The sequence below is a fragment of the Mus pahari genome, chromosome 10, assembly GCF_900095145.1.
Source record: "Mus pahari chromosome 10, PAHARI_EIJ_v1.1, whole genome shotgun sequence".
Lineage (NCBI taxonomy): Eukaryota > Metazoa > Chordata > Mammalia > Rodentia > Muridae > Mus > Mus pahari.
The window spans coordinates 6,590,068-6,616,387 of NC_034599.1; the positions used below are offsets into that span (position 1 = coordinate 6,590,068).

The window sequence follows — 26,320 nt, forward strand, 5'->3', positions numbered from 1 at the left end:
TAAAAAAAAAAAAAAAAAAAAAACCAAAACACGAATTGCTATGACCATGGTATTCCTTCACTGTGATAGAACCCCTAACTAAGGCAAGCCAGAACACAAAATGATAAATACATTAAGATGAAACAAGTTTTTGTTGAATGGATCTTTAGACATTGGTATAAATCATATGACTTCACAGTATGCCATGAGCATAGACAACTTTGCCATGAGCATAGACTACTGACTTTTCCATTCATGTATATTAGATATTTTAATTATTATGTATGTACAAATACATAATTTATTTAGGTCCTGATCAAGTAAAAATTACATAAAAATCTGTATATCTGCATAGCTTACTGTATCAGAAAATACTTGCAAATTATGGTATGTTAAAGTTTATTTTTAAGGGATTATAATAATTTTGGTAATGATTATTTTATCAACCATGCAAGCAGGTACGTACGAGCACAATTTCTCACAGAGCCTAGAAGCTGATGTGTTTCTGCTTACTGATGTGAGAAATGTGAATGACAGTTTTTAAGTCTCACAACTATTTGTTGAAGTGAGGACTCACACATATATGTACATATTGGGCCTTGGTATATGAGCAATAATTCATAAGCACAATGTTCTTTAGATGGGGATTGAAAGCATAAGCTAATCTTATCTCCATAAGGGTTGTCGTTATCAGTTTACCATGGAGTATCTGTGAATTTAACATACTTTTGACTTTTTACTTTTGAAGCAGGCTGTTTTTATTCACCCAGACTGGTTTCATCCCTGGCCTAATGCCATCTTTCTGCCTCAGATTTCCAGGCAGTTGAGAGTACAGTGCATTCCACTATGCCTTGCTTCAGCTGGACAATCTGGTTGGCTTTTACAGTTCTGAGTGACATAAGCTAAAGATTTTTATTCCCTTGAAGTAAGACAGATGTTTAACTCTGCTCACTGGATCTATGCTTTGTTAAAGACAAAAGCATAATTAATTATTTAATAATCTTAACAAGATTTTAAGAAAGCTTGAGAAAACTTGAGAATGTGTTTTTGAGATTAGCTTGCAGTTCTTGAAATCGAATAAGGGTTTCCTTCCAGCAGGCAAAATAGATGACATAATGCCTAAGGAACTGGAATTGGCCTTCAACTTCTTTTAAGGCCTTGGTATGAGCAGATAAAACAGCTATGCTCAGCACAACATTCCAGGATGAATGCGGCATTGACCACATTCTGTCTGGTCCAATATGGAAGCCAGCAGCCAGGTGAAACTACTGAGCTCAAGTGTAGTTAGTGCTACTTGAAAACATAATTTCTGGTTTAAATAGTTCAAATGTGAATATAAAAGGCAATACAAGCCTATACTCAATAGATATGTGCTGATCAACACTAGGACTGTATTTGTGTGCATGTGTATGTGTATGTGTGCTTGTACTTCAAGACAAGCTCTCATATAATCCACTCTAGTATTAAACTGCATAAGTATGTGAAGATGATCTTGAACTCCTGGCTCCATTTCCTAAATGCTGGGAATGCATGGGAATGCCTGTATCTACCCCTGAGCCCTGCGTAGGATCAGTTATAGGCAGTAACCTACAAAAGACCATCATAAGGAAGTGTGAGATTTTACACTCATTAAAGACAAAATAAATCATAAAAAATAAAAATTATAAATCATTTATGTCTTGAAGATGTTGTGTCTATTTACAAACTCCTAACACTTAAAATTGATTTTTGATGGTTTGTTGTTAAATTGAATAATATCCATAAATGAAAGTGAAGAAAACATAAATAAAAGCCAAATGACTCAAATATCTCAAATTTTCTCCAGAACAAAAGTATTCCTTATAGTTTCAACTGGCAGAGATGGTGAGCATTAGGGATGATTTATTTTTCCTGTGTGACACATGGTGTCATAACTTGGAAGCAGAGTTTGTTTTCTCAATCTGATCTTTCAGTTCAGTGTAAAGGCAGGAGGACATAAACACCAGGAGGAAGGCAAAATCAATACTTTTCATCCTTCAGGAAAAATGGTTCCGTTCCTATGATGCTAACTCCTCCTTTGGGGACACACTAGAGAAGGAGACAGGGGTTTGATGACACTTGACAATAGTTTAAGTGAATTGACAATTCTTGTTGAGAAGTATATGCACAATGAGGAAGAAAATTAATTTTGGTTTCTCTATTCCATGAATGTGAATGGATGTGACTGAAATTAGAGAATGAAATCCCCAGGATGCTGCCTGAAGTTTTAAGCATGGACATCAACAGTGCCACCTCCCCCTCCCACCTCCAGGACTAATGAATATCACCAATGGATTCTCTATGTATTGACTTTAGTATAAGAGCAGAGCTGCAACTGCAAGCATAGTTTTTTGTCTTTGTGAAAGTCAATTTAAAACAATCTGGACACTTTTTCACTGTTACCATGGAATCTAAATACATATCACTCCTGCAATATAAATCTCTGATTTAAAAATCGTGCATGGAGTCCCTTCTTTAAATGTTGTCTGGTAACATCTTCCTTTGATAAGCCAGTCATGTGGGCATCGTTCCTGACAAAGATGCAGGAATTCACATTTCTATAGATTGTAATGTAATTTTAACTGATTTATGATGCAAAATAATTAGGGATATTTAACAATCAAAAGATTAGCTATTTTCTAAAGTTACATTTGAATTGGCCTAATTATGTTTTTGCTTCTTTTTTTTTCCTAAAAAAATAAAATAAATAAAAGGACCTTTATTATAAGGTACATGGTAAAATTTTTCTGAGATTATAAACAGGCTGGCCAGTTTCTATGCTATGGAGTGGAATAAATATGAATGAAACAAAATAATTGAAATTATGTATAGTTTAGGGAAGCTATAATTCAGTAGACAACATTTGTCTGAAATCAGATAAAAAAATGTTTGCATATATTTTCCTTCTTAAAAGTCTTCAGTGACAAAAATCTCAAATAAATGAACAAATCAGAGAGTACAGACTAAAGAATCTTTATTTCACCAGATCTATGTTGACCGTCCAAAGTACCAAGCTACAGAGGCTTTGGAGGACAGTTTAAAACAAGGTCTAGAGACAGTTTACTCTAGGTCAATGTACAAACCCACACCAGCCTTGTAATGTGAGGATAGACTATGAAGCAGTGGAGTGGCTGTTAAAAACTTCCTCACAAAGGAGCCATGAGTGTTAAAGATGAACTTAGCATTGCTTAGAACAGGAGATGTTTCATAATAGTTTTAGAATATGACTGTGGAGTCTTTCTGGTACAGGCCATTACCTGGCAACTCGTTTCTAACAGGCTTCTTTTATTCTTTTCTCTTGTATTAGTCTGGGGAAGGTGATTGCTTAGTCATGAGGGTACTCAACAGACCTAAGCAGAAGCCCTTGCAGTAAATAAATGTCCATGTACCCTGACAATAGCTAGCTAGAACTTTCATCTTCTTGTACATGCTATAGGGGCAAAGCATCTAGCATGTGATGAAGGCTCTAGTGTCATTGAGTCCTCTGGTGTCCCTTAGAGTAGAAGGATCCTTCCCCAGCAGTATCTACTTAGAATGTCTCATATTTGTGCTTTTTTAAAAAGGTAAAAGAGTAGACAGTGCTAAAGCTGTGGGCTTTGGATTGACTTGATAGTCAGCAGCTAATAGCCAATGGAAGTCTTAGTTGTGATTATTTAATAGTTTTATTGTATCATAAATGTTATCTGAAGATGAGTAGCATTTGTAACATTTGTTACTAATTCTTTTTCCATACTATAAATAAAACCACTTCAACTGTGCTAACACTTTCAAACATTTCCATTAACATTTGCATCAGGGAAGTTTTACTATGACAGTGATAAAAGGCACTATTCTGTGTTAAGTTCTTTTCTCAAAGAAATAAAGTTAAAGCAAACAAAGTGTATTTTCTATAAATGCTTTCTATCATGTCTGCAAGTACCTAACTTTCTCATTTCAATGTCTGGAAGCTTAATTATATAGTTTATAATCTCAAAGGAAAACTGTTATTGTAACTGGAGGTATTTTCATACAATCTAAAACTAACATGTCTAATTTTCCAGGTCATTCACCTACCATTGAGCACATATTATATTCCAGACACAACTGTGTACAGAGAAAGTGTGAGCATAAGCCCATGGACCACAGATGGTGTCCTTTCACACATGTATGCAGCTGGAAAATAGCAATTAAACACTCAACAACATAGGAGAAACTATAACCAAATTATGCTCTTTATGTTTAGTGTACAGGGCCTGGAATATGGCTCACTGGGTCAAGGCCCTCTCTCCACCAAGCTTGGGGACCAACTTCAGAATCCACATTGTAAAAGAAAAGAACAAAGTCATCTGTATTGTCCTTTGACCTCTGCGAACTTTGGCACACGCCCATGCAACAAATGAGCAATGCAATGAAAGAAAATTAAAAATAAAAAAAAAGTACACTTTGCTATAGACTTTTCCATACATACGTTAATGCTACTCAGACACACAGGGGCTACCAAAAATGTATTGTTCATGCTTCAGGCATCATTAGAGAAAAACATTTATATGAACTTATAATACCTAAACAGCACAATATGAGGAACACCAGCAGAGTATTTCTGTATGAAATTCCCATTAATTTATTTTGGAATTTGTAAAATTCTGTTAACAGAAGTAAAGCCTGTATTTTCCAAACAAAGATGAAACTTGATATATTTGGAGGGAGATCACCCACAGAAATCTGTACTGAAGAGAAATGATTGAGTCAAAGTACCCAGAGGACCAACTTGGAGATTAGAGGGCTAGGGCATTTTAATTAAATATGCTTTCTCTGAAAGGGTCCAGAATAGGTCCTAACTGGTGATAATCTTTGCTGAAAGAAGGGGAACAAGTTTTTGGAAAACTAACAGTTTTACAATATGTTAGAATACAGACATTGTCACTATGGCAAAAATTTTAGTGTAAAAATTTATCTGAAAATATTTCTTTAATGCGCACTCTGACTGTAAACTATTTCAGATACCTGCTTGATTGTGTCTTTCAAATTTCCTGCATGTATGTTTATTAAACACCTTTCAGAGCATCACATAAAACTTCTAGCTGTTCATTTGGAGCCTTGTCGAGCACAGAGATGAAGGAAAGGGGAGATGTTAAAACAGAAGCCCAGAAAGATAAAGAGAGTGAGGGGGTCTCATATGCTCATCTGGACTAGCCATGTGCAGGACTGGACTATAGTTCTGAAACATTTATTTTATTTTTGATCTTTAGGTGGATTAATATAATTATTTCAGAAAAATCTAAAATTTATAGAATACAACCATCTAAGAAAAGCAAATTGGACACTCTATGTCTGATTTTCATGGGATTATTTTTGCCTATGACACATAATGATCATGAAACAATTCTCTTGTTGAAGTAATCTTATAATTATCATATGGGTACATATTGTTCATACTTTTTATATCATCCTCCAGGGGTATCAAAAGAATTAGGTCCAATGTCAATGTATAAATAGTGGGGAATGCTCAAATTTTAAAGATGGCCAAGAGTTATAGACTTATAAAAGACTTACTTTATTACACAAACAATGCAAGATTGTCTTTTATTTTTAAATATGTACACATTTACAACTCTCCTTTAAGAACTTCAGGGTCCTGGGAGGTAAGAAACTCTTGGGACTCAACGGGAGGAAGAAAAAAAGTTCAGGGTCAAATATCAAGCATAAATAAATTGATCAGCTCTACTGAATCTGCTATTTTTCAAACAAATCTGTCAATATTCTTACCTTTAGTAAAAGAAGTTAATGAATAGACATACATCAATATTCTAGGATTATATCTATTAAAATATTGGCCTAATTGATAGAACAGAATAAATATAATGTAGGGTCTAATCATTAATTATTCAGGTAAAAAAAACCAACCAAACAAAATAGAAATGGGCTTAAGTAAGGGCACTTAGTGAGTTTCTAACAACATGGAATATTTGAATAAAGAGCCCAACCACCCTCTGGTGGCCAGCATCCTGGGGTTTGGCACTTGGATGGATGATTAACTCTGACAGGTTAAATTAACACAAACATAAAACAGGGGTAATCTATCTTTGCAATTCTATCTACCAGGAAACACAAGCCTGAAACTGCAGCGATTCAGCTCTTCAGTATGAAGCTAGCCAACTGCTTACATCAGGTGGTTGATATGGTTCAGAAGTTTACTCCAGTCCTAGGGCAAATGAGGATTACTGTCTTTTCAGAATCATGTTTTCTTTTACATTCTATCCATGTAAAACCGGTATAAATAAATATCAATTCCTGTCTACATATAAGTGTCCTTATAAATGTCTTTGTTTTTATTATTTTGGATTTGGGGACAGGTTTTCGCTTTGTAGCCAAAGATACATGAGAACTCAATGCCATGCAGACTGGCCACCCTTCCTTTTTCTGGTCTGAGGAGATGACAGATATCCACATTAAACTTCCTTAACTATAAACAGAATTATCCAGACTGCCAGGTCTTCTCACCATAAAACTGAGCAAAATTAATCGTACTCCCATTAAGATGCTTTTTAGTTATTTGGTCAGAGAGATCCTAAAAATCACTTTAGTAAGCATGCGATATGAATTAGGTCCTTTTATCCTGCAACAACTCTTACCTGAGGAAATTGCAGTTCAGATACATTAAGTGTGTCACATAACACAAACAGCTAAAAGAAAACAAACAAAAAATAACAATATTTTAATTGGAAATACATAAGAAATAAAAGTAATCTGTCAACGCTGGTGCTATTGGTTAAATTTTCACCGATGAAGCACGGTCCTCTGCTTAGCCTCAAGGCAAGACACTTGAGAGGAACACAAAGCTCTTCCTGAAAACTCAGAGCTCATTAGAAAGTTAAATAAATGAATCCATGGACAGAGATGCTAATCCATTTTTTAATGTTTCCCACTGACTTAATGGGCCGCATTGGTGGGTTTGGTGCCCTTTCATCAAAAAGAAGGTGAAGCCTATTTAAAGGTTTAATTGTTGGGGTTAGGAACTGATTTGCTTTTATCTGATCAATATTACTTTGACCAAGTATCAATTAAGCTGAGGAGGCTGCTGCTATTGAATGAAGGAAGGGCTTTAATTAAATCCTGTTCCCTGGCTTTCATCATGACGGAGAGAATCAGTGTTTGCTGCATTTTTGAACTAACTGCACACAGGCTGTAACTTAGGTCTGAAAATCCAAGTCTTTAGACCAACCGCCATTTCCATAAAAGGGGCACATTGTAAAGAGGGATGCGTCTCTTCTGTTTCATTAATGTAAACATCCTACTCCACTTACACAATCATATCCTCAAGGATATTCACTCGTGGTTAAACAGTTTCTTATTGCTGGTCATTACTCCTCTATGATAATTGAAGACAGTGCTTCTCAATCTTCCCTGTACTGTGACCCCTTAATCCAGGTCCTCACAGGATGGGGACCCCCAACCAAACATTTTTTGTTGCTATTTCATAACTGTAATATGATAGTGTTATAAATCATAATGTAAATATTTTTGGAGGAAGAGACTTAGCAAAGGGTTTGCAACCCATAGGTTGAGAAACAAACACTGCTCTAGAATTTACTTTCCACCTGCTTTCCCTCTTCACAGAGTGAAGCTAAGAGCATTTAATGCAACACTTTAACATCTATCCTTGCTCTTCCCAGCTCTGCACTGAGCTGACTGCCGATGCCCTGAAAATACCATGTGGCTTTTAGTTATGCTATATTAAGGCTACCCACTCTCCCATGTGCTTCTGATGAGTTGGCTTTTTCCCATTATCTTGGCTAGCAAAGGACTGTTCATCTAGATAGAAATAGCACACCACTAACTTGGTACTGAACTCACATTTGCTCTCCACTATACAGGGATATCTTCAAAATCTCCATGTAGTTGAAAGTTTGTATCACATCACATTATTTTCAAAGCATTTATACATTAGCTTCAATTCATAAAATTCAAATTCAACAATTAACAATTTGCCAGGTTCTCTTCCCTGAGCCAGGAGATAGCTGTTTCAGCCACACAGATGACTACCAAGCTCTTATGATTCCGTAAGATTACAGATATAAGAAGCCTCTCCCAGGTCTTATGTGTATGCTGTGGATCTGAATTCCATTGCTCAGGCCTGCACACATTATATACATTATACAATTTCCTCATCCCCCAATTATTCTATCTTAATGCTTACTTTATTCAATATGGTATTAAACTGTGTTATGGGAGAAAAGTAGAAAACATTACTGTCTTACTAATGATTTGTTTTGAAAAATATAAATATTTGAATTTCAAACATGAGTGGAATTTAATTAATCAAAGTAACCAAGTTGTTCCTGAATTACTTATAATAAAAAGCCAAACTGAAGCATCTATGGCTAAGGGTTTATCTATCTTGTTGACTTTCTCAAAGAACCAGTTCCTAGTTTTGTTGACATTTCATTAGATGCTAAGAAAGGTTTTAACAAATTCAACACCACTTCATGATAAAGATCAGGAATTCAAGGCCCATATCTAAACATAGTAAAAGCAATATACAGCAAACCAGTAGCCAACATCAAACTAAATGGAGAGAAACTTTAAGCAATTCCACTAAAATCTGGGACTAGTCAAGGTTGCACACCCAGGCTACCTACTCAATATAGTACTTGAAGTCCTAGCCAGTGCAATTAGACAACAAAAAGAGGTCAAAGGGATACATATTGGAAAGTAAGAAGTCAAAATATCACTATTTGCAGATGATATGATAGTATACTTAAATGATCCTAAAAATTCCACTACAGAACTCCCAAATCTGATAAACAACTTCAGCAAAGTGGCTGGATATAAAATTAACTCAAACAAATCAGTAGCCTTCCTCTACTCAAATAATAAACAGTCTGAGAAAGAAATTAGGGAGATAACATCCTTCACAATAGTCACAAATAATATAAAATACCTTGGTGTGACTCTAACCAAGCAAGTGAAAGATCTGTATGACAATAACTTCTTGACTCTGAAGAAAGAAATCGAAGAAGATCTCAGAAGATGGGAAGATCTCCTATACTCATGGATAGTCAGGATTAATATTGGCCATCTTGCTAAAAGCAATCTACAGATTCAATGAAATCCCCATCAAAATTCCAATTCAATTCTTCACAGAATTAGAAAGAGCAATTTGCAAATTCATTTGGAATAACAATAAAATCAAGATAGTGAAAATTATTCTCAACAATAAAAAAAACTTCTGGGGGAATCACCATCCCTGACCTCAAGCTGTACTATAGAGCAATTGTGATAAAAACTGTATGGTATTGTTACAGACATGGGAAGGAAGATCAATGGAACAGAATTGAAGACTCAGAAATGAACCCACACACCTATGGTCACTTGATCATTGAAAAAGGAGCTAAAACCATCCAAATGGAAAAAAAAAAGATAGCATTTTCAACAAATGGTGCTGGTTCAATTGGAGGTCTGCATGTAGAAGAATGCAAATCAATCTATTCTTATCTCCTTGTACAAAGCTCAAGTCGAAGTGGATCAAGGACTTCCACATAAAACCAGATACACTGAAACTAATAGAAGAGAAAGTGAGGAAGAGCCTTGGACACATGGGCACATGAGAAAAATTCCTGAAGAGAACTCCAGTGGCTTATGTTCTAAGATCAACAAATGGGACCTCATAAAATTCCAAAGCTTCTGTAAGACAAAGGACACTGTCAATAGGACAAAGCGGCAACCAATTGATTGGGAAAAGATCTTTACCAATCCTACATCTGATAGAGTGCTAATGTCCAATATATAAAAAAAACTGAAGAAGTTAAATTTCAGAGAATCAAATAACCCTTATAAAATAGAGTATAGAACTAAACAAAGAATTTTTAAATTATTTTATTAGATATTTTTCATTTACATTTCAAATGCTATCCCGAATGTCCCCTATACCCTCCCCCTGCCCTGCTCCCCTACCTGCTCACTCCCACTTCTTGGCCCTAGCGTTCCTCTGTATGGGGCATATAATGTTTACAAGACCAAGGGGCCTCTCTTCCCAATGATGGCCGACTAGGCCATCTTTTGCTACATATGCAGCTAGAGACACGAGCTCTGAGGGTACTGATTAGTTCATATTGTTTATACAAAGAATTTTTAACTGAGGACTGTCGAATGGAAATGTTCAACATCTTTAATCATCAGAGAAATGTAAATCAAAACAACCCTGAGATTTCACCTCAGACCAGTAGAATGGCAAAAATCAAAAACTCAGGTGACAGCAGATGCTGGCCAGAATGTAGAGAAAGACAGATGATCTCCCATTGCTGGTAGGATTGCAAGTCTGTACAACCACTCTGGAAATCAGTCTGGTGGTTCCTCAGAAAATTGAGCATAGTACTACCTGAGAACCCAGCTATACCACTCTTGAGCATATACCCAAAATACATGCTTCACTATGTTCATTGCAGCCTTATTTATAATAGCCAGAAGCTGGAAACAACTCAGATGTCCCTCAAGAGAGGAATGGATTCTGAAAATGTGGTACATTTACTCAATTGAGAACTGCTCAGGTATTAAAATCAATGAATTCATGAAATTCTTAGGCAAATGGATGGAACTAGAAAATATCCTGAGTGAGGTAACACAATCACAAAAGAACACCCATTGTATGTGCTAACTTATAAGTGGATATTAGTCCAAAAGCTCGGAATACCCAAGATAAAATTCACAGACCACATGAAGCTCCAGAAGAAGGAAGACCAAAGTGTAGGTGTTTCATTCCTGCACAGAAGGGGGAACAAAATAGTCACGGGGGCAAATGCAGAGACAAAGTGTGGAGCAGAAACTAAAGGAAAGGCCCTCCAGAGACTGTCCCACCTGGAGATCCAGCCCATATACAGTCACCAAGCGCAGACACTTTTGTGGATGCCAAGAAGTGCATGCTGAGAGGAACCTGATATAGCTGTCTCCTGAGAGCCCCTGCCAGGCCTTACAAATACAGAGGTGAATGCTCACAGCCATCCATTGGACTGAGCATAGGGTGCACAATGGTTCCCCAATAGAGGACTTAGAGAAATGACTGAAGGAGCTGAAGGGGTTTGCAGTCCCATAGGAAGAACATCAACCAACCAGATCCTCCAGAGCTCCCAGAGCTCCCAATGACTACACTTGGAGTGATCCATGACTCCAGCCGCATCTGTAGCAGAGGATGGCCTTGTTGAACATCAATAGGAGAAGGGGCCCTTGGTCCTGTGAAGGCTAGATGTATACTCGAGTGTAGGGGAGTGTGAAGGTGGGGAAGCAGGGGTGGGTGAGTGTGTGGGGGAACACCCTCCTAGAGGGGGAAGTGGGATAGAATAGGGGGTTTTGTGGGTGGGAGGGAACCTGGAAAGGGGATAATATTTGAAATGTAAATAAAGAAAATGTCCAATAAAAAAAGGAGAAAAAAAGAAGGGGGAAGTAAATACTCACAGTAGGTAGAGGGTGAGAGGGCCTTGGAAGGAAGAAAGGAGCAGGAGGGGGAAAGAGGGCAGTGTCAGGTATGGGAGGAGAGAGTGGTTATATACAGAAGGTCAGGAAATTGAACAGAGGTGTGTAGCAATGGGCATGAGGAATTTTTCCAATTTTTGAAGCACAGGCTTCTACAGTCTGTCCTAGTGATTCTTCGGTGTCCCTTTCTATGCTTGCACTTTTGTTTGAAATTTTTTAAATTTGCATTTTCTCTTTTCATCTTTTAGGTCCTTTGTCAATATTTATTTTCTTAAAAAAAAAAAAAAAGTAAAAATAGAGAAAAAAAAAAAAAAAAAGCCAGCTGCTGCCCAAGAATCTGATTTTGACATTTGGAAGGTAAGTGACTTCTTTAGGTTAAATTCCTTTGTCTGTATATTAGGAATGTTCTAATGCATTAGAATGATCTAATGACAATTTAGTTCATCTAAGTAGTTTTAAGCATTTACACAATTAGAACAAATTTATACAATCAGAAAAAAATCCAAATCATTTCTAATTGTTAATGGCATACTAAATCAAGAGGCTCTTCATCACAAAATAGCATCATGTTCTTTTCCTTAAGATACGTAAAACATCTGTTTCCTTTGAGTCTTTCACTGTGTTTGGAATAAATCTGATTTCTGGTGCAAATCTCACTTGCTCTAATATGTTCTAAACATTTAAAGAGGAGCTTGTGAATAAATATTATAAAAAACTACAGAATGACATGAACTCTAGATAATGTTTGTTTGTATTTAGACTATAAAATGCAATAATTCAATGTGAATTATATATTTAAATAAATGCATACTTTTATTTTAATTACTATCTATTAACAGTAACCATTGAGGTTACTGTTTTTTCTTCTGTTTTTTCCAGAATTTTGTAGTAATTATATTTTTGATGGAATCCTCTGCCATTAATATACACACATAATAGTATCAATCATTTCTTATTTCATTTTGTTAATACATTTTATTTATGTCATGTGAAGTAATTGTAATGAAACCAACTGCAGACCTTTTACTGTCCAGGTGGCAAGTATGGTCAAACTCAAATTAGCTTCTTATAATGAAAAATGGCTATTTGTTATGCACACTAGCCGTTTTTACTGCAAACTAAATGTTTATAGCAACAACTAGCGTCTTAGAGCTTCCTGCACCAGGCAATGATGAGTTCAGGTAGAGAAACCTTAGAATTCATGAAATTCTTCTCAGTGGTTGGTAGGGCTATTGCACCTGGCAATAGGACAATTTAGTTCATCTAAGGAGTTTTAAGTATTTACACAATTAGATCAAATTTATACAATCAGAAAAAATCCAAATCCTTGACATTCTCATAACTGTATACCGATAATCCATCTATCTAGGTACTTAATGAGGATCATAAGCCACTGATACTGTGTCCTTCAACATCAGACAAGGTGGGGACACTCTTCAACCCATTTTGCATTGTATTTTATAATAGAAGTATATTTATAATTTATAACAGAAGTCATATGTATATTATATTCAAGTTTTGATTAAGTACATATTACATTACTATCAGCAATTCTCAGTTTTCCTAGATTAATGTGATATGTATTTTTTCTGTGCTCTGCCAATTTCCAGATTTTTCTATGATTTGTACATTATATAACCTTTGTTCAGATTTCTATATTCATTTTCTGGTACTTCTATATCATCTAAAATACTACTTACTATATTTCTGAATGATCATCATTAACAGTTAAATTTCCTCAGGTTTTTCTAAAATAACTCCCTGGTTATTTTTGCACATTGTTGACTTTTACCCTGACCACACACAGATGACTGATCCCATAGATACTGCCCAGCGTAATGTCCACTATAGAGTTCCTGCCAAATATTCTGCTTGAACTTAAAAAACAATTCTCTTCTCACTTCAAAGTTCTTTCTCTAGCACAATGTTAAATGCTGGTAGACCACACTAAGGAAATAAATTCTTACTTAATGTACTGTGGTGGTATTCTTATAACATAGAATGTCTGACCCATTAGAACAATGTATTTTTACTTAGCAAAATATAAATATTATACATCTTTCACATTTACATTTTGTGAAATATGTTTTGCTATAAACAAATTTGGCAATTTTTAAAAAGTAGTTTTAAACATTTACTTGTGTTTGTATACACGTATATGTGCATATGTATTTATTTATTTAATTTTATTTTTTTATTTATTTTTGGTTTTTCGAGACAGGGTTTCTCTGTATAGCCCTGGCTGTCCTGGAACTCACTCTGTAGACCAGGCTGGACTCAAACTCAGAAATCTGCTTGCCTCTGTCTCCTGAGTGTTGGGATTAAAGGCGTGTGCTACCACGCCCAGCTCATACGTATTTATTACATGAGTCTACATGTCTGTGTGTCCCTGTGTGTTTCTGTATTTAGTACATGTCTTTGTGTGTGTATGTGTGTGTGTGAGTGTGTGTGTGTGTGTGTTCTTCTGTGTTGGGGGGTTTACTTGTCACAAAACAGGTGTGGAGTTCAGAGGAAAGCATGAAATACTCAATGTTCATCTTCTATGATGAGAGTCTCTAGCATGTCACTCAGATTGCCAGTGCTGGTGGGAAGCACCTTTTACCCACAGAATTATCTTGTAAACCCCGTAGTTGTATCATATATACATGGATTATATTTTTGCTGAAATAATTTTTATAAAATTAAAATTGGTTGAATAAGAAAATTATCTATTGGGGGTAGTGAATGAAATGGTACAACTATAGCCAAATTATTACTTCCTGTATCTCGTTTGTAAAGGAAAAAGTTCAAAGCAATATTCTAACTTCAAAATAAATTTACTACTACAAGTTATTAATTTCATTTGATTTTAATAATTTAATTGAAGAAATTCCAATAGAAGACTGCTTTTTCTCACCACAGCAGAACATCAGGGCTCCTCATTTGAAGATGATGAGGTTGCTACTACACCTTTAACTGACTCACTTAATTTGTATTTTATCATTCTCTCTTGTGTTAGCATCAGAAGAATAGCACAAGTTAATATTCCTTTTCTCCCACCCATATAGCCTCCAAGATATGAACATTTTGAAGCACATCTCACATTAATCTGTGTTCTTAGCCAGACCCTTCCTCTGATTGAAGCATTTTTAAAGACTAACACAGATGGAAAGGTAATTGACATAGCAAGATATTATGCAAATATTCCACTTTCCTGGAATTTCCTGAGATGATTATTATATCTGATAGGAAGAATTAGAGAACACACAGACTTGTGTAGTAATCACAGTTCTCTTTGATGAACAGGCTGAGAAATAAAGAGTGAGCTTTTTCATTTCCTTAGATTTTTAAATAAAGTTGCATGTAGTTTTATTAGAATGGATACTGTTGTCAAGGCTAGAACAAGTGATGTTCACAGACCTATTTAAAATACATCAACAAATTAAGAATTTATCATATCTAAGCATTTTTAGGGTTTAATATCCTTACATATTTCCTGGTATTGCATAGACATTGGACATTAATCAACATCCAATGAATTTATAATATGGAGTAATGACTAAGTGACCTCAGCTCTGCAGAGCTATTCCAAAGTGTTCTCTGTAGAGTGTGGTAGTCTGCCATTCAGGCAGTGAAGCTGAGTAATTGATTATGAGAATAGAAGAACCATCACTGTTTTCAGCTCCATCTACTATATTCATGTCAAGATAATGTCAATAATCCTTCTCAATGAAGCCATCACAATGATGTAAGACCATACTGTGGTCCAGCATTGAGAAACTACTCTGGCCTCTAGAGTTTTGATTCCACATTCAAGAAGGCAGTCAGCTAAATTAGCATGCTGCTCAACCACATTAAGCACCATTTTGGGGGTAGTATATATTATCAGTCTGTCTAAATGCATAATGTGTAACTGTGCTTTAGTAGGTATGTCTAGCTGGGTTTCTAATTCATAGAGATTTAAGTCATACTGACCATCCTTGCAGCATTCTTTCACCACAACTCTAAAAAACTTGAATAGATTTAAAGTAAGTATCTGAATTATTTTTCTCTTGGGTTAAATAATACTGTCTTAAATATTAGATTTGATGTATTAGATTTTTACCTCAGTAACTTCACATATAAAAGAGGAAACTTTATCTCTACTGAGGAATATTTTGAATTTTGAATAATGTAATCTTTTTAAAGAATTCGAACATTCCTGGCAAATAATTCATGCTCAATGATTTTTCAGTAATAATTACACTGTTGTATCTTTCAGTACTCCTGATAAAGTTTGTCTTCCTTGGCCAATTAATTATCACAGTTACTGAATACTTACTCTGTCTTTTTTATTGTACTGAACACATCAAGATTTTGACACATCTGTTCTTACCACCTGCATTCATTTACTCAATGCTAAAGAAGGGGCAGAGTTAGATAAGTATACTGTCCAGGAATTCACTGTGGCCATTTCCTCTTCCCATTCACACTGTTATTGTCTTTCCCTACATATTAATTTCATTAATGAAAAAATGAATCTCAGAATACTTAAAATATCCCACCAGATAGGTGCAGGGTGAATATGTATACTTCATGCCCCAAATCGCAACTGTATTCTCCTGTTGCCATAGTTGCAGCATCCTCTAACTACTCACACAGTGATAGGAAATGTTGATAGTCCCAGGAAATTATCCAGAGAACCTTTGTAAAGCACACCCTCACTTACAAAAAAGGACCAAGAATGCAGAAAATTTTATATAAATATTTGAGTCTACTTTTGAAGTGTATCAATGGAACTTTCTGATTAGGGGGAATGGGGGTCCTAATGAAGGAAATTTTAAAACATCTATTGAGGGACTGGGAAGGTGGCTGTATTGTTTTCAGAGGACCTGAGTTACTGAAATCAATTTAACACAGAAATGTACAGAAGAAACACTAATCTCCAAACCTGATGTTAGCAAGCTGACTGGCTTTTTATATTAAATATAAATATAATTCCAATTATGTATGGACACTGACTGCTTTATTTCTCCCTTTGAGTGAGATCAAGCATCCCCTCTTGAGACCGCCTTGTTATTTGGCTTCTTTGGTTCTGTGTCCTGTAACTCGTGTTATTCTGTACTTTGTGGCTAATATCCACTTATAAGGTAGCACATACCATGCCTGTCTTTTTGGGTATGGGTTATTTCACTCACGATGCTATTTTCCATCATCATGAAATTAGTTCCATACATTTGTCTGCAAATTTCATGATGTCCTTATTTGATGTAGCTCTGGGAGTCTTCTGGAAGAATTGGGGAAAGGATTGAGGGACCTGAAGGGGATGGAGATTTCTCAAGAAGATCAACAGAATCAAATAATGTGGACCATTGGGGGCTTCCAGGGACTAAATCTCCAACCAAATAGCAAGCATAACCTAACACATATGTAGCAGATGTATATCTTGGTCTTCATTTGGGTCTCCCAACTACTGGGGCATGGGCAGTCCCTGATAGTGTTGCTTGCCTGTAAATCCTGTTCCCTGACTGGGCTCTCTTTTCTGGCCTGAGTGGGAGAGACTACAACTAGTCCTGTCGTGACTTAGTGTATCAGGGTCAGTTGACACCCTGGGGTGCTCCCTTCCCTCAAACAAACTCTGGATGGTTTTACTAGCTGGAGTCACCTGGCCTTGCTGCATTTGCAACTTCCTCTGGAGCTTTGAGGAGTTGACTGCCTGCTGAGCTTGCTTTGCAACTCAATCCAGTTGAAACAAAGAATGTGTCTGTGGGTTTTCCCTATATAAACACAGAGCTGAAAGTTAACTTTGAGCCTTGATCAGAATCCTTTGTCTTGTCTTCATCCTTCTCTCACCCTCTCCTCCTTTTACATTTCCAGCCTCCCTTTCAGGTACCCTGTTCAACCAAAGCTGCTGGACAGCTACACGGGGGTGGGAGTGAGTGTCTCTCTCTTCTCAGAGGACAAAGATGAGAAGGGTCTTTGTAGTGGGGAAAAGGAGGAGAAGGAGAGGCTAAGATTGAGATATAAAGTGAATAAAGAAGCATTGTATTAACATTTGTGGTACTCACATAGGAAGATAACCCATGACTGTGCATAAGCAGAGAAAGGTCTGAAATTGTCTTCTGGCCTACATGGTCACCCAAACAGTACATTCACATAGATACACAGGCATGTAAATAATTCAAAATATAATAAATTGTTAAGAAATAAAATACCTTGCAGCGTCAGATTTAACAGAAATCAACATGTGTGTTGTTACTATATTTATACTCTAATTTAATACAAAGATTAATTAATTCTGTAAAGAGATTTTTAAAATGTATTCAAAACATTGCTTCTTGGCCTTTTGGCTAAGATCAAGTGTAAAATGTATTCAAAACTCAAAATATTATTCAATGAATTCTAAACTGTTGTTACTTTTATTTTTTAGGATCTGTCCATGGATAATCTAGCTTCTGATTGGCAAAGACTTTTCCTTTTGTCAAGTATTACCTTTTGTCAATGCAATACTTAAATGTACACTTTGAATTATGTTTATATTTAGTGTAAAGAACCAGTCAGTTTGCTAATCAGGTTTGGGGATTAGTGTCTCCTCAGTAGTGTTTTTGTGCTAAGTTTTTTTCCATACAGACCTTTGAGATCCAAGAATATACACTTAACCTTATAATCTGGTACCTGTAAGGGTTCTCAGCCATTCTTACTGTGTATAATGCCTTTGCAGACATTTTAGGAACAAAACTTCCATATACCTGATTTTACTGTTAAACTGCAAGCTTTTTGTAAACCTCTGGCATTAGAGCCAACTTGATTGCAGTCAATCTGCCAATTTCAGCAGGGTCTGGTGACTAATAGTCTTTTCTTTGCCGGATATTTTATAATGAGTCAGTTATGTGCAGAAAGGGTAGTCAATATTATTATGATATCTATGATTTTGAAAAATAACTCATTATGATAGAATCAAGTGCTTTGAATGAAATGTAAAATGTGGTCCCTGGATGCTGCCACCTTCCAAGATAAGTCTACCATGTGGAAATGACTTAGAGTCATATACACTTCCAGTCAGCCTATTTTCTGGGCAACAGAGATAGTTTTGGTTTAGTTTATCAAGTAATTGAATACAAAGATGACCAAAAGCCACATTACATTTTTCCATATGACTGTGTTGGGACCAGGAAATAAGAGTCCCATCCTTCAGATCAGATGGTTCTTAGCATAGTTCATTTCATTCTCTAGAGAACATTTTTCACTGTTATAAGTTGTGGAATTCTGCTGAGAACCCACTGAACAGAGGTAGGCTATTCTCCTAAATATCTTTTAAAACAATAGTTTCCTATATAAACCCCAACAAAGACTTATCTGAACCCAAATCTTAATAATAATATTGATGGTGATGCCCGCAGTTTGTATGAGCAAAGAAAATTGAACTTTAGACTGGTTAGATAGCTCAGTGAGTAATGGTACTTGCTGCTAGCCATGATAACCGAAGTTCAATGCTTATGACACACATGCTTTTAGGAAAGAATAGAATACTCCAAGTGTTCTCAATTCTTTACACAAGCACTGTGACCTGTAACATTCCTTACCACAATACCTGAAATGCAATATGAACTTCAGTCAATGAATTGCAAGGAATATAGTCAGACTTTTGTGTTATCTGTTGTTCAAAAGTGTTTTCTTGTCCAAAGTTTCCATAAATATCCATGCAATTAAAAATAAAATCACACACGTACAGAATGGAACATAATTATATATGCACCTTAGGAGATTAGTTTTATCCAAGTTTCTATCAGGATTATTATCTCTTACAAACATTTAAAAATCAACATTAAAACTAAAACCATGTACTTTTAACTTCAACACATATGTGATGAAATTAATAACTTGAATGTACATAATAAAATAAACATTTGCATAATAAAAATATAACTTTTTATAATTGACTGTAAATATTCTATAATGATGAGGTTTTAATGAAACTTATCTAGGAGTCTAAGTTCTTATTCACAATTAGTCATTCAATCAGTGTTTGCGGAGTGTGACCTAAGGGCTCAACACTAGCCTCTCCCTTCTCTAAATGGCTTTACTGAAGATGAAGGCTCTCAGATCACTGAGAAAGATATGCTAGAGACACTCTAGTGAAATCCACTTAAGCCATGTCAGCATGACACAGGCCAACAATTCTCAAATATTTACAAGTCTGTGAATCACTTGAATGTTACATTTCACAAAATGATGGGCAGCAAAGAATTTAGTTTAGGCAAAGTGAATAGGACCCTGAAGTACATGTTTTTAAATGAAACTTTTGATAATGTGCTGAGTTTCAACAACAGTTTCAGAAATACAGGCTTAGCCTTAGCGCTCCCTGGGTGCAATACTTAAATCCATGAATGATTCAAAAGGCAAAAACCAAAGGCTTGGGTATTATACAAAGGATTGTTCGCTTAGTAGTTTAACATGTGTCTACAAGGAGTGGGTGGTAATAAGGTTACAGTTATGAATGAAACATAGAAAGCATAGTTTATCCTGATAAGGCTTTTACTACAGTGGGATGAGACAACCAATATGTTGCTAACATACTGCAGAATTTGAAGAAATAGCTGTTATAAGTGGGTGGAGTAACTTAAGATTTATTTAATATGCTTCAACAATGTTTTTTACTTTGAAATGTTTCTCCAGAGAATGTCTCCATGAGAACTTATAATTATTTTATACTCTAGTGAAATGTTCATGAATACAAGAATAATGAGCCCATGTTTTTGCTTCAAACAATATCATATCTTAGTCTCTAAAAAAATTATTGCCACAAGTAATACTGATATAACTTCTTGACAACCACCCTGCCATGTTTTCATTTTCATTAATGAAAAATATGTGGTTTTTGTACTGGCTCCAGTAACAACAGTTCCTTGTTAAAATCACATATACTTTGAGAATTAATTATAATTTTATATGGTCTCCTTTTTATTTTTTTATTTATCTTTGTTGATGAATAAAATATTTTATTTTTGAAAGATTCACAGTGTAGTGTTGAAGATTGTTTGAACTCACACATTTCAGAGGGCACATTCAAACATGTCACAAATACAGTGACAGAGAGTAGGAAGGGAAACATACTTTCAGAAACTACAAGCATATTCAAACATTACAATGAAAATTACATGATTTTTATTTGAGAAAATTATTCTCAATATTATTTGCCATAAAATGTATAAAATATACCTTTGATAATTTTCTATTTTCCTAAGTTCTGTTTCTATATTTGTTATATAATTTTATCTTTTTTTTTACAATTAATTTATTTTTTATGTTCCTCATTCCATTCCCCACCCCCACCCTCTGATGACTGTTCTACATCTTTGATCTCCACCTTCCCCCGGCTCCACATGGATGCCCTCAACCCCCACCCCACCTGACCTATCAACTACCTGGGATCTCTAGTGTCTTGAGGGTTAGGTGCATCATCTCCGAATGAACACAGACCTGAAAGTCCTCTACTGTATGTGTGTTGGTGGTCTCATATCAACTGGTGTATGTTGCCTCTTTGGTGGTCTAGTGTTTGAGAGATCTCGGGGGTCCAGATTAATTGAGATTGCTGGTCCTCCTACAGGTTAACCTTCTCCTCAGCTTCTTTCAGCTTTTCCTAATTCAACAACTGCTCAGTTACTTCTGTCCATTGGTTGGGTGCAAATATCTGCATCTGACTCTTTCAGCTGCTTGTTGGGTCTTTCAGAGGGCAGTCATACAAAGTCCCTTTTTGTGAGCTCTCCATAGTCTCAGTAATAGTGTTAGGCCTTGGGACCTCCCATTGAGCTAGATCCCACTTTGGACCTGTTGGTGGACCTTCTTTTCCACAGGCTCCTCTCCATTTCCATCCCTGTAATTCTTTCAGACAGGACCAATTATGTGTCTGAGATGTGACTGTGGGATGGCAACCACAATATGATCTCTTGTAATGTTACTATTACCTAACAATAGTTATTTCAAGTTTATCATTTTAATGATGAAGATAAGCTGGGGGGAGGGTTGTTCATACTGTTTTTTATTTATTTGTTGTTAATATAGAACCCTAAACTTCAAAAAGTTGACAAGCATAAAATAAAATTTTACTGTACAATAAAACACATTTTCATATTATATATTTATATTTTATTGTAAAATAAAGTCAATGAAGTAATGTACAAGACCTGGAAAGCAACAGAATATAATGTTTAAGCATTTATTTACTATAGACTTTCTTACTATGTTTTATATTTGACTATACTAGTAGTATTTAAAGAGATCATAAACCAATATGATTGTATGTAGCCATAATTGTTTCTTATAATTGAGAGAAGGACTTTGTGCTATGAACAGCTTGGAAAATATAAAAATAACCCAGACAACCCTGGCAAACCCCACTCAAAACAACATCATTTTATTCACCCATGTTAATGCATTTAACATAATTGCCATTCTACCTGGGTCAACATTTCAATTAGTGTGAACACCAAAAGCAGAAAAAGCGCCTTTCTGCTGAATATTACATTTTAGTGATCTTACTCCTAACATTTTGGCCTAAAGAACTAATTTTTACTTCTGTACCACCTTATTGGGTGGTTCATCACACCCAGTGCAGCATAACAAAGAACTCACAATCAAAGTTCCAAAACCAGGTTTAGGAAAGGAAATAGCATTAAAAGGAAGAGGTGACTTGAACAGAGGGAGAGAAGTCATTTGTTTGAATCTGAAAGCACTGCCTGGCATTGTGTCCAAGGCACGGAGAAAGTCCAAGAAAGGAAATCAAGTCCTGAGGGCATAAACTGGCAGGCTGGAGAATTCTGTGTAGCTTAGCAGTTTTAATCTCTATTGCTCTGTAGTAAAGCTTGAGGTCAGGGATGGTGATCCCCCAGCCATTGATAAGAAGTATTTCGCTGTTCTGTTGCCTTTCCAGATGAATTTGAGAATTGCTCTTCCCATGTCTTTGAAGAATTGGATTTTGATGGGGATTGCATTGAATCTATAGACTGCTTTTGGTTGGATGGCCATTTTTACTATGTTAATTCTGTTAATCCATGCATATGGGAGATCTCTTCGTTTTCTGAGATCTTTGATTTCATTCTTGAGCAACTTGAAGTGATTGTCATACAGGTCTTTCACTTGTTTGATTAGAGTTACCCCAAGATATTTTATATTAATTGTGGCTATTGTGAAGGGAATTGTTTCCCTAATTTCTTTCTCGGCCTGTTTATCATTTGTATAAAGGAAGGATAATGATTTATTTGAGTCAATTTTATATCTGGCTACTTTGCTGATATTGTTTATCAGCTGGAGAAGTTCTCTGGTAGAATGTTTGGGGTCTCTTATGTATACTATCATATCATCTGCAAATAGTGATATCTTTATTTCTTCTTTGCCAATTTGTATCCCCTTGATCTCTTTTTGTTGTCTTATTGTTCTAGTTAGCACTTCAAGTACTATATTGAACAGATACAGGGAGAGTGGGCATTCTTGTCTTGCCCTGATTTCAGTGAAATTGCTTCAAATATCTCTCCATTTAATTTGATATTGTCTGTTGGTTTGTAGTAAATTGCTTTTATCATGTTTAGGTATGGGCCTTGAATTCCTGATTTCTCCAATACTTTTAAGATGAAGGAATGTTGTATTTTATCAAATGATTTTTTTTCATCTAAGGAGATGATCATGTGATTTTTTCTTTGAATTTTTATATTATGGGTTACGTTAATGGATTTTTATATATTAAACCAACCTTACATCCCAGGGATGAAACCAACTTGATTGTGATGAATGATGGTTTTGATGTGTTTTTGGATTCAGTTTGCAAGAATTTTATTGATTTTTGTACATCGATCATTGATCAATAGAATAGAATTGAAGTCCCAGAAATAAAACCACAAATTACAGATACTTGATCTTTGACAAAGAAGCCAAAATTATGCAATGTACAAAAGAAAGCATCTTCAATATATTGTGATGGGCTAACTGGCTGTCTATGTAGAAAAATGAAAATATAACAATATTTGTCATCTTGCATAAAGTTCAAGTCCAAGTAGAGCAAGGACCTCAAGATAATACCAGACACACTCCATCTAATAGAAGAGAAATTGGGAAAGAACCTCAAACTCATTGGCCAAGGGAGAAATTTCCTAAACAGAACTCCAGTGGCTAATGCTCTAAGATCAGCAATTGATAAGTGGAACCCCATGAAACTGGAAAGACAAAGGACACAGTAAGGCAAAGGACACAGTCAATAAGACAAATTCACAACCTACAGATTGGGAAAAAATGCTTCACTAACCCCACATCCAATAGAGGGCTAATACCCAAAATATATAAAGAACTTAAGAAGCCAATTACCATAAAACCAAACAAACGAATGAATAAATGGGGTATAGAACTAAACTGAGATTTCACAACTAAGAAATCTTCAATGGTTGAGAAGTATCTAAAGAAATGTTCAAAGTCCTTAGTGATCAGAGAAATGCAAATCAAAATGACCCTGAGATTCCACCTTATACCAATCAGAATGGCTAATATTAAAAACACAGGTGGCAGTACATGTTGGAGAGGATGTGGAGAAAAAGGAACACCCCATTGCTGGTGGGATTGCAAATTAGTACAACCACTTGGAAAATCAATCTGGAGGTTCCTTAGAAAATTGGATATAGATCTACTTGAAGACCCAGCTATACCACTCTGGGCAATATACCCAAAAGATGCCCTACCATGCTAAGGGGCACAAGTTCCACTATGTTCATAAGGACCTTATTTTTGATAGCCTGAAGCTGAAAACAACCCAGATATCTCACTACAGAAGAATGGGTACAGAAAATGTGGTTCATTTACACAATGGAATACTACTCAGCTATTAAGAAAGAGAACATCCTGAGTTTTGCAGACAAACGAATGGAACTAGAAAATGTTCTAAGTGAGGTAACTGAGACCCAAAAGGACATGGATGGTACATACTCACTAATAAGTGGATGTTAGCCACAAATAAAAATAAAAGTACAGAATACTCAATATACAGTCCATAGAACTCAAAAAGGTCAACAATCAGAAGTGCCCAAGTGAGGATGCCTCAATCCCACTTGGGAGGGAAACGAAAGCAATCACAAGTGAAGAGGTAGGGAAGGACTGGGAGGGAAAGTGGGTGGGGAGTAGTGGGGGTAGAGGGGAACCTGACTTGGTATTGGGTGAGGGAAAAAGACTAAAACCCTGAGAGCCAGCAGAAAGAATGGAAACAGGCAACTTTGAGAGATAGGAAGTTGGGGGTCCCTCTAAAATACACCAGAGATGTAGGAGGTGAGAGATTCTCAGGATTCAAAGGGAGGAACCTTACATGAAATGCCCTACAGTAGGGAGAGGGAACTTGTAGAGCCCATCTACATCAGGCAGACAGGGCATCAAATGAGTGAGGGGGGGCATCTCACAGTCACAACTCTGACCCACAATTGTTCCTGTCTGAAAGAATTACAGGGATGGAAATAGAGAAGAACCTGAGGAAGAGAAGGTCCAACGATAGGCCCAAAGTGGGATCCAGCTCAAGGGGAGGTTCCAAGGCCTGACACTATTACTGAGATTATGGAGCACTCACAAAAAAGGGATCTATCATGACTGCCCTCTGAAAGATACAAGAAGCTGAAAGATCAGATGCAGATATTTTTACCCAACAAGTGTACAGAAGCTGCTGACCCCTGTTGTTGAATTAGGGAAAGCTGTAAGAAGATAAGGAGAAGAGCGATTCTATAGGAGGACCAGCAGTCTCAATTAATCTGGACCTTCGAGATCTCTCAAACACTGGACCACCAAACAGATAGCATACACCAGTTGATATGAGACCCCTAACACACATACAGTAGAGGATTGCCAGGTCTGTGTTCATTCAGAAATGATGCACCTAACCCTCAGGAGACTGGAGGCCCCAGGTAGTTGATAGGTCAGGCGGGGTGGGAGGTGGGGGCATCCATGTAGAGACAGGGGTGAGGTGGGGTGGGAGGTGGTATGGGATGTAGAACAGTAAGTAAGCGGGTGGAAGGGGGGAATAAAATGTGGACTGTAAAAAATTTATTACTTAATTAATTGAAAATAAATAAATAATTAAAAAGAATACATTCCTTTTCTTGATTATAAACTAAATCATTTTACCATCCTTTATCCATCGTGAACTCATGCTTTAATAAGTACATGATCATTTGAACCTCCTAGAAAACAGAAAAACAGTATCAGTTAATTAATCCTGAGTAAATCTTAATTTAATTTCCAGATATCATTACTAGAAACCAAATTCTGTTCTATGTCAGCCATATCTGGCAAGTGTTTAGGAAGCCTCACAGCTCTGAATGTGTGTAGGCAAGTTTGCATGCCTGTTTTCAGATATATGGATGCAGGACATTTACTTCTTATCAGTTCTTTCTTTAATTACTCTCTCTTATTTTTGAGGCAGCATCACTTACTGAACTCAGAGTTTACTGATTGGCTAGACAGGTTATGAAGCAAGGTAAATACTAGGAATCTGTCTCCAATCCTTTGTCCATAACTGTGGTTAGAATTATCGGCTGCATTGTCTTACACATACTTTGGGGATTGGAAACTGATCTCTGGCTTTCATGTTTGCATAGTAAGTTCCTTAACATTTCCTACCACGAGAGAGAAAACTATCTTAAAATTATTTGTTAAATATAAATTATATTGTATGTTAATAGATACATCTGCCAAATGAGAAGATGTGTCTCTAAAAATATACAAATAATTTATGAAGATTAGAAATGATATCAAGGAGGAAAAATAATAGAGAAATATGTTACTTTAAAAGCTTTTATTAGAATATGGCGCACGCCTTTAATCCCAGCACTTGGGAGGCAGAGGCAGGCGGATTTCTGAGTTCGAGGCCAGCCTGGTCTACCAAGTGAGTTCCAGGACA

The 26,320-nt window shown here is 36.1% G+C and overlaps 1 protein-coding gene and 1 pseudogene across 1 annotated transcript in view; one reads left to right on the forward strand and one right to left on the reverse strand.

Moving 5' to 3' along the window:
• Cntn5 (contactin 5) overlaps positions 1 to 26,320 on the reverse strand; it is a 1,169,992-nt gene that overhangs the window by 960,019 nt on the left and 183,653 nt on the right. The gene's annotated exons all lie outside the window — the stretch shown is intronic.
• LOC115064958 lies at positions 17,731 to 17,838 on the forward strand (annotated as a pseudogene).